Here is a 17,127-nt window from a genome sequence, read left to right on the forward strand (position 1 = left end):
GCCATTGTCTCAGGGGGGAGATGGCTCCCTGTAAATTACCAAAACTGTTACTGCCGCTGGTGAGTCCATCGACCAGTGGGGTCCCCCAAGATGAGAGCCGGGGGATCAAGCTCCCTTACTTTGGCGGTGGCGAGGCTGGGAGGTGCTGGTAAGATCCTCAATGGAGGTTATGTAGGGGTGCAAGAGGGGAGCACAGGCCAGTCTTCAGGGAGTGGGGGCCCGATCATGTGGCCCAATCCACAGTACTGTGGTGGTGGAGGCTTCCAGGAAGGCACAGGCTACAGCTGGATAGTTGCCAATCACGCTCGATCGGCTCTGGTTCACCCACGGCTGCACTCTATCACGTCTCAGCCTCCCGGGGGGGGTGACCGCCTCCGGGAGATCGTGGAGTGCCAGCAAGCCCCCGGACGTGTGGAGCGGGGGGGGGGCGTTGACGGCCGCAGGGCGGGGGGAGAACTCCGCCTGGGGGCTCCTCGTTGGGGAGCCAAGTCCTCCTCACCCCCCCCCCCAGCGTCCCAATAAGAGCTGCGAGAGGGTTCGCCACAAGCTTATAAGGAGGCGATCGGAGAGCGGGGGAGGCGGCTCCAGGGCTCCGAATCTGCTGTGTGGTGTGCGGTGAGGCTAGGTCTGTCCGTAGGCTGCGAGTTGAGCGTGGAGGGCGCGTAGCTTCAGCCCGACTGCCATCTTGACTCTCAGAGCGGCAGGTGAGCGGCGCAGGCTTCACCAGCACCGATTCCGGGCTGTACCATCAGGGGGGCAAAGATTTACCGATCCGACACCGGCCAGGACCTTCTGCCGACCATCAGAGCTACTTCTGGGTCAAAACACACTCAGGAACCGCATTTTCTTGCCATTTGCTGCGGACTATGTGTGGAGGCCATCAGGGGAGCAGCCACATTGCTGGCGCTACTGACCACGCCGTTAAGACATTTTCTATTACACCAGTAGTTGGTTTACAGTTCCAATTAAGTGATAATCTCTCTGAAGACTACTTTGAAAAAATTCTGGCTGGCACTTCGATTGAAAGGTTTGATGGGGAGGTTTGATTAAAGCAAGCTCAAAGAGTTCCCATGAGGAAATGTTTTGGGCGGGCAGGGGCAGGAACTGGGTGGGTAAATAACAAATCACATCTACACGCAGTATGTCCCCCCCCCCCCATATACCATTTATCCCCATCTGTGCTCTAACGCAATAGTTCCAGCCTATAGGTGGTGCACGTGCCACCTAATAGCCAAAAAAAGCAGGGATGCTTGCACGTAACCCGGTGTTGGGCCCAGATGTGTGTCAATGGCATTTGTAAATCCGCTGAGAACATTCTACAATACCTGACCTTGGTCTTTGTATGCAATAAGGTAATTTAGTTTAAGGAGCTTGTATCAACCCGTCAATGATCAGGCTTTTCTTAATAACATTTCCATAGCTACAGGGTCAAAGGCTGTGGTAAAATCTAGAAACGCTACATACAGAGGCCATTTCTAGTAGCTGACACGAAGAGCCTGTTCCTTGCCCATGTTCATAGACCCTGAAGAACTGTCGTGCAAACTAACTTGACCCATCAAGAAGATAAATCGGACTAAGATTCCTAGCATCCATTGTGCTTTCTTACAGGTAGGAACCAGGTCGGGGGGCCGACCTAGTTGCTTTAAGTACAATTTATACTAACAGGTAATAGTAAAGTAAGGCCCAAAAATCGAGAGCTTTTTAAAAATACTATGTTTGCTAAACCCTAGGGACCTGGTGCTTTAAACGGCTTTATCTGTGTATTAATCATTATTTTCAAGACTAGAGTGGTCTATACAGAGTTAGATTGATTGTTGTGCCTAGTTTAGTTTTATGGACAGCTAGATATATGGTTGCAGCTGGATTAATTTTCTTTATGCATAGCTTGATTAATTGATGCAACTAGACTGCGTTGTAGCACAACTTGATAGGCTGTTGCAGCTAGACTATTTCTCCATTTAGGCCCCTATTGAGAACTTGAGACAGTGAAGGTGCTAAACAGCACGATTCACTGCACCAAATGAGGACGCCCAGGCTCCACTAGTATTCTCAAGTGGGCCTGGGCGTCCTCGTAGAGCACGACAGTGCTCTGTGTGGGTTGCGCCTGTTTTAGTTGTAATGGGCGTAATCCAATCTCGGCAGCATTTTTGAAAAATAACGACAATCGTTATTTTACAAAAATGCTGCAGAGAAATCACATGTGCTAATGTTTACAAACAAACAAAAAAATGCTCTCAGAAGCAACCGCATGGGAGATGGAAAAATAAAGTTGAGGCCAGAAAAATGATACTGCAGTTCCTTTCTTGAAAGGAATTTCGGCAGCAGGGAAAATTTTAGTGAATGGAAGTGCTGCTGTGGCCACGTGGCCATATGCTGGGGAAGCACATGGAAAATCACGTGCTTCTCTACAGTCAACAAACGCAGGGGGGAAGCACGGGCCAGCTAGTGGAACGTATGAAGGGCACCATTTCTTTCTTGCTGCACGACTTTTTCTACTTTCATCTTGCATATTTTGTGGACATATTCGGCATACTGCATTACATGTGTACTGTATGTACACGTCGTAGTTTCTGTGCAGCCTCTACAGCCCAGCACTGCATTATTTTTGCATTGTTGCAGTAGGAGAAGAGCAAAGACTTGTAAAGGAAGGTGTCAGTCAACTGTTAAGTTGTGGAATTGGACACTTTTGTGATGGCTGAGCAACATGTGGTTGAGCAAATTGGCAGCTGTAAACCTAAGGCAAAGTTCACAGATGCAGCCCTGGGGGTAATAGTGGACGAAGTACTCGCCAATGAAAGGGTACTTTTTGGAGCAATGGCACACTGGACACCACTTGCTGTGAAGAATAGCCTTTGGGAAAGCATAGCAAACAAAGTCAATGCTGTGTCCAATACGCTGCGTACAGTGGATGAAGTGAAGAAGCGCTGGTATGATGTACAGCCCAGAGTTTGTGAAAAGTACATACAGAGGAAAGAACGCAGCATGGGCACTGGGGGAGGATTGCCCTTGGATCCAAATTATTAGCCTATTGAATTGAAGGTGCTTGCAGTCATGGACTCTGGGAGCCTTGATGGCGTAGGAGGCACGGACACACTGACCACCGGTAAGTGGAAAGTCTTGTGACAACTGGGCATGTGTAGTGGGTGTGTGTACTTGTTCCTTTTGAAGTGCATGGCTCCTCCAAAATGTTGGGTAATTGTGATTGTTAGTGATTACATGTGTAACACGTCTGTGCAGGAGAAGTGCAGCACAGGTGCTCACGACAGGAAAGTTGGAGAGGGCTTGCATGTTGCATTGAAACCTCAGAATACAGTAACTTGCATGGTAGGCAGGGGTTCACTTCTTCTACATACGGTACCATGTAATGCAGGTCAAGACGACCAGTCATCAACCTCTATAGTTTTATGAAGGGAATGAAGGAGTGTAAGAGAGCACTATTAGGCCATGTACGGTGTCCCAGGACAGCATAGGTTTGCAAGTACCATGCATTTATGTGGATTTTGAGCATGCAGGTAAGGCCCTGTGGTAAAATGTTTTTGTCAATACTGTCTCCGGCGTCGGGGACTGTTCACGCCTTAAAACAGTCTATGCATGAAGAACCTGAGGAAGATCACAATTTGGCAGCATCAACTGAGCTTGAAGGGGAAACTGAAATAACACTGTAGGAATCATTTGAGGGCGACAGTACTGCAGTGACCATGCCTACTGTAGTGGGTGATGTAGGCACCGAATACTCTTTTGTGGAAGACACTCAGTTCACCCAGCCACCACTGATGGTTGATGAGCCAAGTAGAATAACGGGTCAGGCTGTGGATGATGAATGTCTTCTCCTTGCTGCCACAGAGAAACAAACTGCGGCACTCATGCAAATGCGTTCTCACTTCAAGACGCAGGTGAGCATTCTTAAGAAGGGGAATGCAGTTGCACATCGGATATGGCATGTGTAACTGGGGTCTTAAATGACATTAAATGAACGTAAGCACCCTGTGCACATCGATTGATAGTGTGGCGCTAGTGGTGGCAAAAAAAGTGTGAAAATTAGCATTGAATTGCAGAAGCAGAACGCAGAACTAATGAAGGCGTTGACGCAGGCAGTGCAAACGTGCACTGACACAGTGAAGGGCAACGCATTGTGCTTGCAAACACTGACAAATCTATTGAGAATGCAGGAACAGGAGTACTCCCTGTTGTCGGCCAGCATGGCTGAGCAAGTTACACTGGAGGCCAACACAGAAGATAAATCCATCAGTCACCCAAGCACTTCTACCAGCAGTGAAGTGCATGTTCCTGCACAGGCCAGTCGGCCTCGGAGACAATGTAAGCGTAAACCTGAACAAAACAAAAAATAATTGCATCCTGAGAAATGTTCTAATGGTTGAGTTGTTTGTTTACAGAAGAACATTTCACATCGGAAGTTTCGGTCATGTTGACCATAGTTTAAGAAGTGCAGAAGTCAGAAATGAGGACGGACACTAATTATCTGCAGTGCTATGTGACACAGCCTGCGGTCCTATGTGACACAGCCACAGTCAACATTCCCCAACACACTTTTTTGTAGAATTGGGCTACATGTAAACCAAAAACTCTTTTACTGTTCAGTTCAGTTGAAGCAATTGAGGAAACAAATGTGATGTACATGTTGAAACTTTTATTCAGGGAAGTTTAGTGTGTTAGCAGTTTTGAATAAACTTTCAAAAAGCACGGTGATAAAGTCTGGTTTTCACTCAGTACACTTGTTGAACATTCACACACATGTGCATAACCATACAGACATTGTAAATTTGCATTTGGTGGCAAGCACAAAGTCACATGAAGTTTTCAATGACTTCAGTGCAAACTTTCCGACCATCATCTTCAAGTTCGTCATTGCGGATGTGTACTTCGTCCTCATCGTCGTCCTCCTCTGATACTACATCCTCTGGGTCTGGCAGTCGGCGCCGAATGGCCAAATTATGCAGCATGCAGCACAGCACTCCAATTTTGCAAACTTTGTCCGGAGAATACATGAGATCCCCTCCAGACACATGCAAACACCTGTTTTGACTTTTCAGGAGCCCAAAAGTGCATTCAATTGTGTTCCTTGTCCTTTTATGTGCGGCATTGTACTTTTGATCAGAAGCAGTGCTTGCATTTAAGAGTGGTGTCAGTAGCCACGGTTTTAAGGGGTATGCGCCATTGCCGAGTAGCCATTTTGTCAACAGATCATCCACTCATTACCACTGGCAAATTGCCACTACGCAGAATGAATGCATCATGTGCGGATCCAGGGAAGTTGGCATGGCAGTGTGTGATTTGCATATCCGCACGACAGGTCATTTGAATGTTCAGTGAATAGTGCATTTTGCGGTTCCTGAATATTTCCCATTCACGGGGGGGGGGGAACTATGCGCACATGAATGCAATCTATGGCCCCTACAAAATTTGAGAAGCCAGCTAGAGGGAAAAAAAAAACAAATTTGACAGCAGCAAGTTCAACTGGCGTAAGTCGGAAAGCGATAAACCTGCTTATGTGCCGCAACAGTGCCGCCAATACCACCTGCAACATTTTGCTGAAACCAACCTGCGACATACCAGCTGCCATCGCAAAAGTGCCTTGGACCGATCCACTAGCACAGAAGTGGAGCACAGCCAGTATTTTCACTAAAGGTGGTATCGCAGTACTCTTGTTGGTGCTTCCTTCCAACTCCCCTTTTATGAGCTCCAAACGGTACTGCTGAATAATATGTTTGGCTGGCATGTTGAACATATTGACCCAAGTGCGATATACGCTCTTTATTTGTCTGCCTTCTGCGTTGCCTGGGAGGAGGAATCTCATCCTCTGCATTCTCCACTAGGGGTGTCACGGTATTCGTTTTATGACGGTACGATAACCTTCTTGCCAAATGACGGTATATCATGGTTATCGCGGTATAGCAGGTGGAGTTAACTGATCTTAACAAATATTTTCTAAAAGGTCATAAATTGACAGATGTATCATCACAAACAAAACCAGGCACCCAGGGCCAGAATTGGGCTTTTCAACATACTTTCCACTGAAATGCCTTGCTTCCACCAAACACAAACACACGTGTGGAGAGGAGGGGGTGGGGTGGAGGCCTGCTGCAACTGGCAAAGCAAACTGAATAGCTTTTCTTAAGTGGTCATTTAGGCTTTTTGCTTCCCCAGTGGCTACTGGTGAAGATGAACATGTTGCCATCTTGATAACCTGCATGCCACAGATCAATGGAGGCTGATGGTAGTATACACCCACACACCACACACACCACACACACTTTACATTACAGCCTTTAGTTTACCTGCGGGCCAAAAGGTTTTCAGTAATCACTGACATGTTACCCTTTGGTATGGCAGCAGGGAATACCCACAGAGATGAGTGAATTTCACAGTGTGACTTATTATATGTAAATTCAATGATAGAACCAGGGAAATCCCCCATTGGCATATGTTTAGAGAACATCATCCATTATAAATATATAAACCCCAAAGCCGCCACCCCAGAGTAAACCCTTTTCCTTCTTGGCACTGTATCTATTCTTCCTATTGCTAACATATTGATTTTGTGTAAGGCACGTGTGGTTTATGGAATGGCATTAAAAACTGCTCCAACTGAAACTACTTGGCAGACGGCACATCCAACAGTGCAAAACCTAGACTGTGCAGCAATTGCTTACTGCAGCCTTTCCAAATCAGATTGAAAATCACACTTAACGGTATAAACAATGTGACGGTTATTATTGTTCAATTAAGTGGTTCACGGTATCTTTAACGGTATACCGTTACATCCCTATTCTCCACTGGTGGTTGCACAGGTTCCCGGGCATTGGCACGCTTATGATGAGCTAAAGCGTATGCTACGGCAGGAGTTGACTTGATTGCTGAAAATGCACGACCCGCTGCAATTCCTTGAAAGTGAACACACTATTGATTGGTGTTGGCCAGCTCTCGCTGTTCATGTAGCACCTGCACAGGGGATGAAAATAATTGGAAGTACTCGAAACAGAAAAGATGGTTTTAGAAAGTGTGCACGTATTTGCAGCAACAAGTTTACCAAGTCGCCACTTTCCAAAGTCTGAACCCATTCTGAAATACACAACGTACACATACGCAACACCTCAATGTGTAAGCACTCACATAATTCCATTACACAACTGTTGTGGTGTTATGCCTCCCTTCTGCCCATCCTACCCTGCGGTACCTGTCTTTCCATCATGCTGCACTACTGTGACAGATGAAGGGATGTACTGCCTCCGTCCAAGACAGTACTGCTGTACCCACAAATACTCCTGTTGCCCAGTGCACTGAAATGTGCATTCCAAACGCCCATACCCAATGCCTGTCTTTCCAATTGCTGCCTCCCGCCCCCAGACATTGCGGTACAACATCTCTTCCCACATTCAACTCCTACCTTTGCCCTTGCTACATGCAAGGATGTGCTGCCAGCTATTTCTGCTGCCTGTGTATTTGCTGTGCAGCATTTGAACCCAGGTTTGCCTCTTGCAGGGCCCATCTGCATTGCTTTCCTGCAGTATGGCAAAGCCGGTGCGGTCTCGCCGTTGTGGCACGAGGATGCCCTACTGGCGGGCATAGGCTGAAAACCAACGTGTACTGGCCAGTAGGGAAGTATGGACATTTTCCCATAGGGCTCCGATACCTGGGCCTCTTCTTTGTGGCAACTTATTTTTGCCCACACATGTCCCCACAGCAGAACTTTGTGTGCGTGCAAGCAATTATTCTTCAATATTGGCCCACTTTCCAAATTGTTTAGGGGCCTCCATCCACCCATGCAAAGCGATGTAAAGGAATCCCATTGCATTAACCGTTGGGTGGAGAAATGTCTCCATTACGATACGTTTCAATATTTACATGTATCCTAATGGAGACATCTGCAATTCCTTAACATAGGTTTGCATGGGTGGACATCAGTGCAGATTTCCTGCCATCATGAAGCTGCTCACCCGCACTGGCACCAGCTTCTTGTGGCACTCCTCCAGTCTAATGGCACCAAAATGCTACCGTATATGTGCGCAATTTTGCGCACATATTAAACTGGAGGAGTGCCGCAAGAATACCCTTAAAAAAAGCCAGGTTACGAGTGTGGCGGTTGCTTAGTTGGTTTCAAACCCATCCTAGCAACCGCCACATGTATTCCGACTTCAGAAGAATGCTCCACCTTCAGAAAAATTATCGAAAAGGTCCTTAACCCTTTTAACGTCCTTTTCGGTACTTAACACCTGGATGAGAATAGGGGCCTCAGTGGTACATTGTGTTGCTGATCTAAGAAAAGTGTTAGCACAATTGTTGCAGCTAGATTAATTCTGCACATGCAGATTAATTTGTTTCGCAGCTTGTTAAATTGTTGCACTGCTTGGGTAATTGTATGCCCAGCTAGATTGCCAGTTGGAGCTAGATACATATATTTTTAGAGCTACATTAATTCCTGCACAGCTAGATTGTTGCAGCTAGTTTTTTTCTTTTTTGGCACACCATAGTTTGTTTGCACAGCTGTTTCATAGCCAAACAAATTGCTTCACAGATAGACGGTTGTGCAGGTTGTTTTGCACAGCTGGTTAGTTTTGTGCAACCAAACTAATAGGAACACCATCCCCATCAGCGCTTGCAGCTACATGTACTTTATCTCATTTGGCCACATAAATGTAAGACCGCACTGCCCACCCTTCCCAATTCTGAATCAATTTGACTCCAACTGCAAACGCCCAACAGTGAGTTGAGCATTGCCACAAGAAAACAAATAACCAGAAACTCCTCGACTTTTTCAGTCCACTTGCCATAGGCAATTGATTTCAAAATAGCCCATCTGCAGAAAGACATTTGAACAAGGAATGAATTGGCAAATGGCTATGGCTTAGATATGAGAGGGAGACATTGATTAGGAAGAGCGGGACGGAATTGTCACAACCCAGAGATAGTCCCTGTGGCAGTGCTGGCGTTGCAGTCCCAGGGTGTTCGGGACTGCTTACATCTGTGGACGCAAGACTGTGCTGCTACGCATCTTTAGGTAGCAGTCTAGTGTTTTCTGAGATGGCCGCCACCTGCATCAGTTTCTCTGCTGTATCTTTAGCTTCCCATGCTTGCTACTTTCTCTGCTAACTATTAGCGTTTTCTGGGCCTTCTTTCTCGTAATTCTGCCTCCCTGCAGCAGGCACCCTGTGCTTGTTGGCTCTTCCGCTGAGCACGCTTCTTCTCGCTACCTGCCGCCGCCAGACTGCTTCCCAACTCTGCAGTTCTCTGCTTCTCTTCCCAGCGGGCAGGACTGATTCGGCGAAGCATCCTCCTGGGCGCGCTATGTTCAGTAGTCCGCCATTTCTCCTGCACTCACCTTACCTTGCAGCATCGGAGATCCTCTTTACGTACCATTCCCGCTGTCTAGTGGCTTTCTGCAGTTCCACAGCTCTTGTTTCTGTTAGTAGACATGCCCCCATTTACCGTGCTGCTCTCCTCCTCTGCTCAGCCTTCTGTCATTTCTGGCTTGGTCATTCCGCTTACTCACCTATCACTACTAAGACAAAGGCTTCCTTGAGCATTATGGACTCTGGGTTGATATGACACCACGCTAGTCAAGATTACAATTCTGAAAGGGTTTTTGTGCCTTCAGGCTTTTCCCTCAAATAGGTCCTATCCTCCCAGACCACCACAGCCCTCTCCCTGTTTTACCTCACAGGAAGTTGTGGTGGTGGTGGATGGAGAGGACAGGCCCTATCTCTTCAAGGAGCACCTTCATGATAAGGCAAAGACAAAGACCAAGAAGAAGTACAAGGGCAAGACCTTGCAGAAGGAAGACAACTCATCATCAGGTGAGGAACTTGAGAGATTGCAACGCCAAAGGAAAAAAGAGAAGAACATGGCGCAGATGCAAGAGCTTATCAATGCTGTCCAAGGACTCTCAGCGGAGCTACAGACCCTAAAGGCTGAAAATGATGCTCTGAGGCATATGGTGACCGCCAGGGATACCGTCCAAACCGATTCTCCCACGGGGTCTCTTACGTCTGGGAAATTTGATGGGACTCCCAGTAAATTAAAAGAATTTCTGGACTCCTGCACTGTTAATTTCATGTTTGGGGAAAATACCTTTGCACTCAACAAAGTGAACATTGGGTATATGGTCTGCAACCTGATCGGAAACGCTCTATCTCGGGCTACCCCTCTGGTCATAACAGAGAGTCCTGTGGTCGCTACCTATCCCGCCTTTGTACAAGCCATGAAAGATATGTTCGAACGGCAAGATTTGACCTATCACGCTTATGAGTCCCTGTTGGATTTTAGACAGGGAAATCGGGATGTTCTGGCCTACACGACAAGATTCAATATGCTGGCGCAAAAAAGCGGACTCGCCAGAATCTGCCCAATACACTATCTTTCATCGGGGACTCTCAGAAGACATAAAAGATCAGCTGGTCCGCATTGCACACCCTTCTTCCCTTGCAAAGCTCATCACAGCAGTCTTACAGATCGAGTTCCGACAGCACAAATGCAAAGAAGCATGGAGAAGAACTAGAGGACCCTCTCAAACTATCCGCTCAAACCTATCGCCTCCACTTAGGGATAATCTTCAGCTGGAGGAACCCATGCAAGTGGGTACTACCCAAGGTCCTCTCACCGCAGCGCAGAGTCAACGGAGACGCAGTCGGGGACACTGCATGTATTTTGGGTTGGATCAACATGTTCTGAAGGACTGCCCCGAAGTCCCCCCTAGAAAGCCGGAAACTACCGTCCTCGACCTCAGTAGGGACCAGAGGCTGAGGGCTGCTTGAAAGTCCCTACGTTCACATCACAACCTCCTCCGAACCCATGGACGACCATCTCATGGTACTTAAGGTCGACCTTCATCTGTCATCTACAGAATCCAAGACAGTGGTAGCCTTATTGTACTCTGTTGCAGCTGGCTTGTTCATGGATTGTACTTGGGCTACGGAGAATAGAGTACCTTTAGAAAGGAAGTCTGACATACAAACCTTCAAAGTAGTGGATGGCCATCCTCCCTCTTCGGGGCCACTTACTCAACAGACGACACCTCTCCAGATGACCATTGACCAACATACAGAGAACATTGCATTCGATATTATAAAGGCAGCACACTTTCCGCTCATCTTAGGCATCCCATGGCTGCGCTTTCATAACCCTCAGACTGGCTTAAGAACTCTGTGCTGTTGGTTTCTCCGATATGCAAGACTCATTGCTACCTAAAGGAATGCCTCCTGGAATCCTGCCTGGCTTCAGTGCTTGGACCAGTTTTTTCCAGTCCATTGGTCAATGAGATAAATAAGATCCATGAAGAATACCAGGCATTTCATGAAGTTTTTGAAGACCAACAACCCCGCCAAATTCCACCACACCGTCCGGAAGACTGCTCTAATGAAATCAAACCAAAGTCTGTTGTTACCTTTTGGTCGAATGTACTCGTTATCTCTTCTTGAAAAGAAGGGTCTCGGGTAATACCTAGACGAAAACCTCGCTAATGGCCTCATCAGGGAATCCTGATCCCCCAGCAGGAGCTTCGCTATTCTTTGTCGCAAAGAGAGACAGTAAGTAACTCAGGCCATATATCTATTTCGGAGGCTTAAACCAAATCACAATAAAGGACTGTTACCCAATACCACTTATCAGCGATATCATAGAGGCAGTTCAAGCAGCCAAGATCTTCACAAAACTGGATCTGAGAGTACCTTACAACCTGTTACGGATAAAAGGAGAACAATGGAAGATGGATTTTCGTACACCATACGGACATTTTGAGTACCATGTCGTGCCATTTGGCCTGGTAAAAGCGCCTGCTATTTTCCAAAGGTTAATGGACAGATTATTTTCTGACATTCTCTTCTGCCATGTCATTTTTTTATCTGGATGATATATTGTTTTTTTTCTCCTTCACTCCCCACTCACAGAGAACACTTTAAAGAAGTGTTACAAAGTCTCACTGTGAACAAACTACTTGCCAAACCAGAAAAAGTGAATTTTTGAGGCCGACACCGTTCCTTCTCCAGCATGGGGTCTGGCATGGATTCACATGCCAGGCTGGGAATCCTCGGTAAAGAAGAAAATCAGTTTGTTTCGTTTCTGAACTGTCTTTCTCCTAACAACCAATCACTGGTGTCTGGGTCATACTGCCCCCAGCCAATGACTGCCCTCTACCTAAGCCCCTCCTCTGGCAACCATCTTCAGATTTTAGCACGTTCAAGTGTTGGGGGTCCTCATGCTATAGCTCTTGAGCTTTTACTGCGTTTGCAATTTTTTAAGAGTTTTTAATTTTGTAAAAAAAATATTTTTGTTGAATAATTTTTTTTTTTTTTGTCGTTACCTTCTTGGAGGATTCCAGAAGATTCTTGGAGGCCTATGCCGCGTGGACATGGCTCAAGATAGAGGAGACTCGCGGCCTCTGTTCAGGTTTTCCCCTGGATGTGGCCTACAGAACATTTTCCTGGACGATTGGCACTCCCTGTGCCTCTACTGCCTGCATAGTGACCAGACGCACGTGGAGGAGGCCTGTGCGTTCTACAAGGACATAGTTCCCCGCACAATGATGGACCGCCACGAGCGGCTTACCAAGTGGCTCCAGTTGGGTGAGTCCCGGTAACCCAGCTGCAAGAAGAAATCTGAGCAGTCTTCTAAGACCTTTGAGGGCGCCCCTGCGATGGGGGCCCAACAGAAGGCAATGCACCGTGAGTCCGCGGGCACCGGGAGTGCCATTGGGACGGGCTCCTCGGCGGCCAGGACGAGCACAGCATCTCTGGCACCTTTCGACCACGAGCCAGCGGTCCGGCTCGGTGAAGAAAAGGAATTCAGAGCAACCGGGTAAACTTCTGGAGAAGTCCCAGTCGGCTCCAACAGAGAATGCCAAAGGGGAGCGTGGTGCTGACCCTCCCCCCCACGGTGAAGGCCCCAAGCACGACCAAGGTCGTTAAGGCCCAGATTCACCCGGCGAATACCTCCTTTGAAGGAGTGGTGGCGTCCCTGGTGAAGGCCGTTGATATAGGTTCACAGGACACAGGCCCCAAAGCGAGAGTTTCCCTGCCTGCCAGGAGGGAATCCTCTTTTCAACCTGTAGAAAAGATGCTGGTTAAGACGATGCCGGTCCTCTCCCCAAAACCGTCTCCCCTGATGGAGAAGAAGGGGGTGGGCACGGTAGTCGTACAGGGCACGGACATCTCCTCCGAGGAGGAGCTTGCTTTTCTCAAAACTGTCTTGGACCAAAGATTCGTCGAGGTCAGGTCCTACGGGAGGGACCCTGACGAGGCAGATGTGGAGAGTGACGGAGACCCCGACGTAGAGGAGCATGGCTTTTCAGGAGCCGGAGGACACTATGCCTCTGCCGCCGTCCTTTCCACTGCAGCCACCGCAGCCTCCGGCGGACATCTCTGTGGACATCCTTCAAGCGCTACACGCTCTGTGCTCCGAGATTCGGACAAGGATGCCCCTGTTGCCGGCAGGAGACCCCACGGCATCTGGGCTGTTCGGGGAACCCCCGCACAAGAAGAATTCACCCTCCACCTCCTTACCATCCATCGCCTCACCCCTCCCCCACTGAGGGACGAGACGGAACCGGATACGGCGATGACTGGCACGGACGACGACGGCGGTGTGGATCTCCCGTCCCTGCCGCCCAGAGCCTCGCCGCCCGATGAGATTGGCTCATTTCACGCCATGATATCGCAGGCCTCTGGGTTGGTCCAAATGACTCCGGAGGAGAAGGAGGGCTTCCTGTACCGGCGCCGGGAGGCTAAGAGGAAGACTGTGCTGTCTATCCCAATGTTGGACGACATTTAGGACGAGGGACTGTCCCTCATGAAGAACCCGTCCTCAGCCCTGGAAAAGGGCGACTAGTACGAGAAAAAGTACAGGGTGCCGGACTTTGCACCCAAGTGCTTCAGATCACAGCCTTCCCCAGATTCGGTGGTCTCGGCGGCAGCTAGGAAGAAGTTTGTGGGTTTGTCTGCGTCGACATCCTCCCCCCCCCCCAGGACAGCGAGGGAAAGAAGCTGGATGCCATGGAACGACGAGTCATCTCGTCGGCAGCAACGACCATCAAGGCGGTCAACGCCCTCGCCATTGTGGCTCGACAGGGAGCTCTGGTTCAAAATCGCTCCCCTCCTGGACTTTTTGCCCGACGACAAGAGCGGAAGCGCTGGATATTCTGCAGGAAGGCGAGGTGGTGTCGGACCATGCCATCACGGTAGCCACGGACATCGCCAACTCAGGGTTCCGCCAGATGGGCAATGGCTTTTGTCTCCGTCGGCGGGGCTGGTTGAAGGCCACTAACTTCCACCAGGATGTGCAGTCCAAGGTTTTGGACATGCCCTTCGACGGGGATAACTTGTTTGGCAAGACTGTAGATGAGTCTCTCCAGGCCATCAAGGAAGATACAGAGATGGCGCATGCTTTGGGCACGCTTCAGCAGCGACGGCCATCCTTTCGGACCACCGAAGGAAAGTACCAGGGTTCCTCCAAAGGCTTTGGTGGCTTTGCGTCATCCTACCATCAACCGTCCCGCTCTTCGACCCAGGAGGCCTACAGGGGCTGCAGCAAGCCCAGAGGTGGTTGCCGTCATCGCCAAGGTTCCCAAGGCGGCTCCTCCATGGCAAAGCAGGACTGAACCGGCTGGGACGTCGGGCCCCCACCCGCGCACCTCTGTGGGAGGCCCGCTGGCGAACTTCGTCGGCGTGTGGAAGACCATCTCCACCGTCCGTTGGGTGCTGGACGCGCTGGCCCACGTACACAGTTTGGAATTCCTACAGAAGTGTCCATGTATATCACCCGTGGCCAGGTAGGAAAACCACATCCCCCAGCTTCTGCTGGAGTTGGGGGCCATGCTGAAAAAGGGTGCGATAGAACTCGTTCCAAAGAGGCTCAGGGGTGTACTCTCGGTACTTCCTCGTCAAGAAGACGACGGGCGGTTGGCGGCCCATCCTGGACCTCCGCCGCTTCAACAAGTACATCATACCCCAGAAGTTCCGGATGGTCACCCTCCAGCACGTGCTGCGACAGCTGGAAGAAAGGGACTTCCTGTCAACCCTGGACTTGGATGATGCGTACTTTCACATCCCCATCCACAATGGACACCGCAGGTTCCTGCGCTTCGTGGATCAAGAGCAGCACTATCAGTTCAAGGCCCTTCCCTTCGGTTTAAAGTCGGCGCTAAGGGTGTTCACCAAGTGTCTGCCGCCAGTGGCGGCATGGTTGCGTCTCCAAGGGATCCACATTTACCCCTACCTGGACGACTGGCTCATCCGAGCGAAATCGAGCGAGATCGCCGTCGCTCACACGGCGGAAACCATCCGGCTGCTGACGGAACTGGGGTTCTCGGTGAACTATGCAAAGTCTTGCTTGGTGCCATCGCAAGACGCCCTGTTCCTGGGGTCCCGACTTAACAGTGTTGTGCCTGGTGTCTCCGTTGGAGAGGATAGCAGCCATCCTGGGCAAGGTGCAACAGCTGTTGACCCTGACGACCGCAAGGGTGAGATCCATCAAATCCCTTTTTGGCATGATGTCGTCCTGCATATACCTCATTCGACTGTGCAGGCTGCGGATGCAGCCACTGCAAGATTACCTCGACGTCTGGTGGATCGATTGCGAAGCTTTGAGGACAAGATATCTCTCGACGAGATGATCAGTCGAGCGATACGGTGGTGGGGTGCCTATTACTTCCGGACCCCTCGCCATAAGGGGACGGTCACGACAGATGCCTCCCTGGAAGGATGGGGCGCTCACATCGGAGATCTCCACGCAAGAGGCCTGTGGCAGTCCGGAGGAGAATTTGTTGCATACGAACATTCTGGGGCTACAGGCAGTGTTTTGGGCCCTCAAGAAGTTCCTTCCATCCCTCAAGGGCAAGGTGGTACGGGTCGTCACAGATGTTCTACATCCGGAAGCAGGGGGGGGCTCCAGATCCCCAGCACTCTCGAGGCGCAGGACCTATGGCACTGGGCCGTGGCCCAGGGGATATTCCTTGTCCCGTTTCATCTGGCGGGAGTGAAGAACATCATTGCCTCCTCCTTCAGCAGGGAGCTGCGCTCATGCCACGAGTGGGAGCTTCCGCAGGATCAAGTAGATTCTGTTCCGACGATGGGGCAATCCCCACATTGATCTGTATGCGACAGAAACTAACACTAAGTGCTGGAGGTTCGACACCAGGTTTCCCCAGCCGGGAAGCATGGGGGAATGCGTTCTTCTTCCCCTGGGACGGCCTGTTTCTATATGCGTTCCCAACTTTGCCGTTGCTTCTGCGACTCATCAATCAACTCAGACGGTCCCGGTGCAGGATGATCCTTGTTGCACCGGCGTGACCGACAGATATGGTACCCGGACCTTCTGGACATGTCAACGCCCCCTCTAGTCAAGCTTCCGGTGGCCGCAGATCTTCTCACCAGAGAAGGAGGCGTGATTCTGCATCACAACGCAGGGTCGCTGAACTTGCAGGCCTGAATCCTGCAGCACTACAATTCGGAGGATATGAGATCCCGGTGGACTGCAAGGAGGTACTTGCCAAGGACAGGGCTTCATATACACTGAAGTGCTATCAGTGGAGGAGGTTCACGGTCTGGTGCCGTGCACAGAAGATAAACCCTGTGAGTTACAGCCCCTCAGGTACTTCGTACTTGCTGTCGCTGGCCAAAGCAGGACTAGCACACGCTTCCATCAAGATTCATCTGGCCGCTATCTCCTGCTACACCAGAACTCCGGGGCGGTGGTCACTGTGGTCGCACCGCCTGGTCAAGGAGTTCATGAAAGGACTTTTCCGCTCGTTCCCGCCTGTGAAGGCTGCGGTCCCGGCGTGGGAGCTCAACGTGGTGCTGACTAGGCTCATTGGTCCTCCGTTCGAGCCTATGCATTCGGCGCGACTGAAATTCTTATCGTGGAAGACCGCGTTTCTTGTGGAAATCACCTCCGCACGATGAGTGGGAGAGATCCAGGCCCTCTCCTGTAAACCTCCATACTTGACATTTCATGAAACGAGGGTGGTGCTGCAGACGCACCCCTCCTTCATGCTCAAGGTGCCATCGGACTTTCATCTAAACGACCCCTTGGTGTTGCCGGTTTTCTTCCTGACTCCTTCGTCGCCCGCTGAAAGGACTCTGCACTCGCTTGATGTGGCTAGATCGCTGAAGTTCTACTTGG

General features: G+C 49.8%; 1 protein-coding gene across 4 annotated transcripts in view; it reads left to right on the plus strand.

Moving 5' to 3' along the window:
• MSH3 (mutS homolog 3) overlaps window positions 1-17,127 on the plus strand; it is a 2,767,116-nt gene that overhangs the window by 141,001 nt on the left and 2,608,988 nt on the right. The window contains exon 1 of one of the 4 annotated variants that reach the window (XM_069627551.1): window positions 2,942-3,103. The exons of the other annotated variants lie outside the window; for them this stretch is intronic. The gene's annotated coding sequence lies outside the window, so the exon portion shown is untranslated. Of the gene's footprint in view, window positions 1-2,941; window positions 3,104-17,127 lie in introns of those variants that run through there. 4 annotated transcript variants of the gene reach the window in all.

The sequence above is a fragment of the Ambystoma mexicanum genome, chromosome 6p (genome assembly GCF_040938575.1).
Source record: "Ambystoma mexicanum isolate Mex_15411 chromosome 6p, UKY_AmexF1_1, whole genome shotgun sequence".
Taxonomy (NCBI): Eukaryota; Metazoa; Chordata; class Amphibia; order Caudata; family Ambystomatidae; genus Ambystoma; species Ambystoma mexicanum.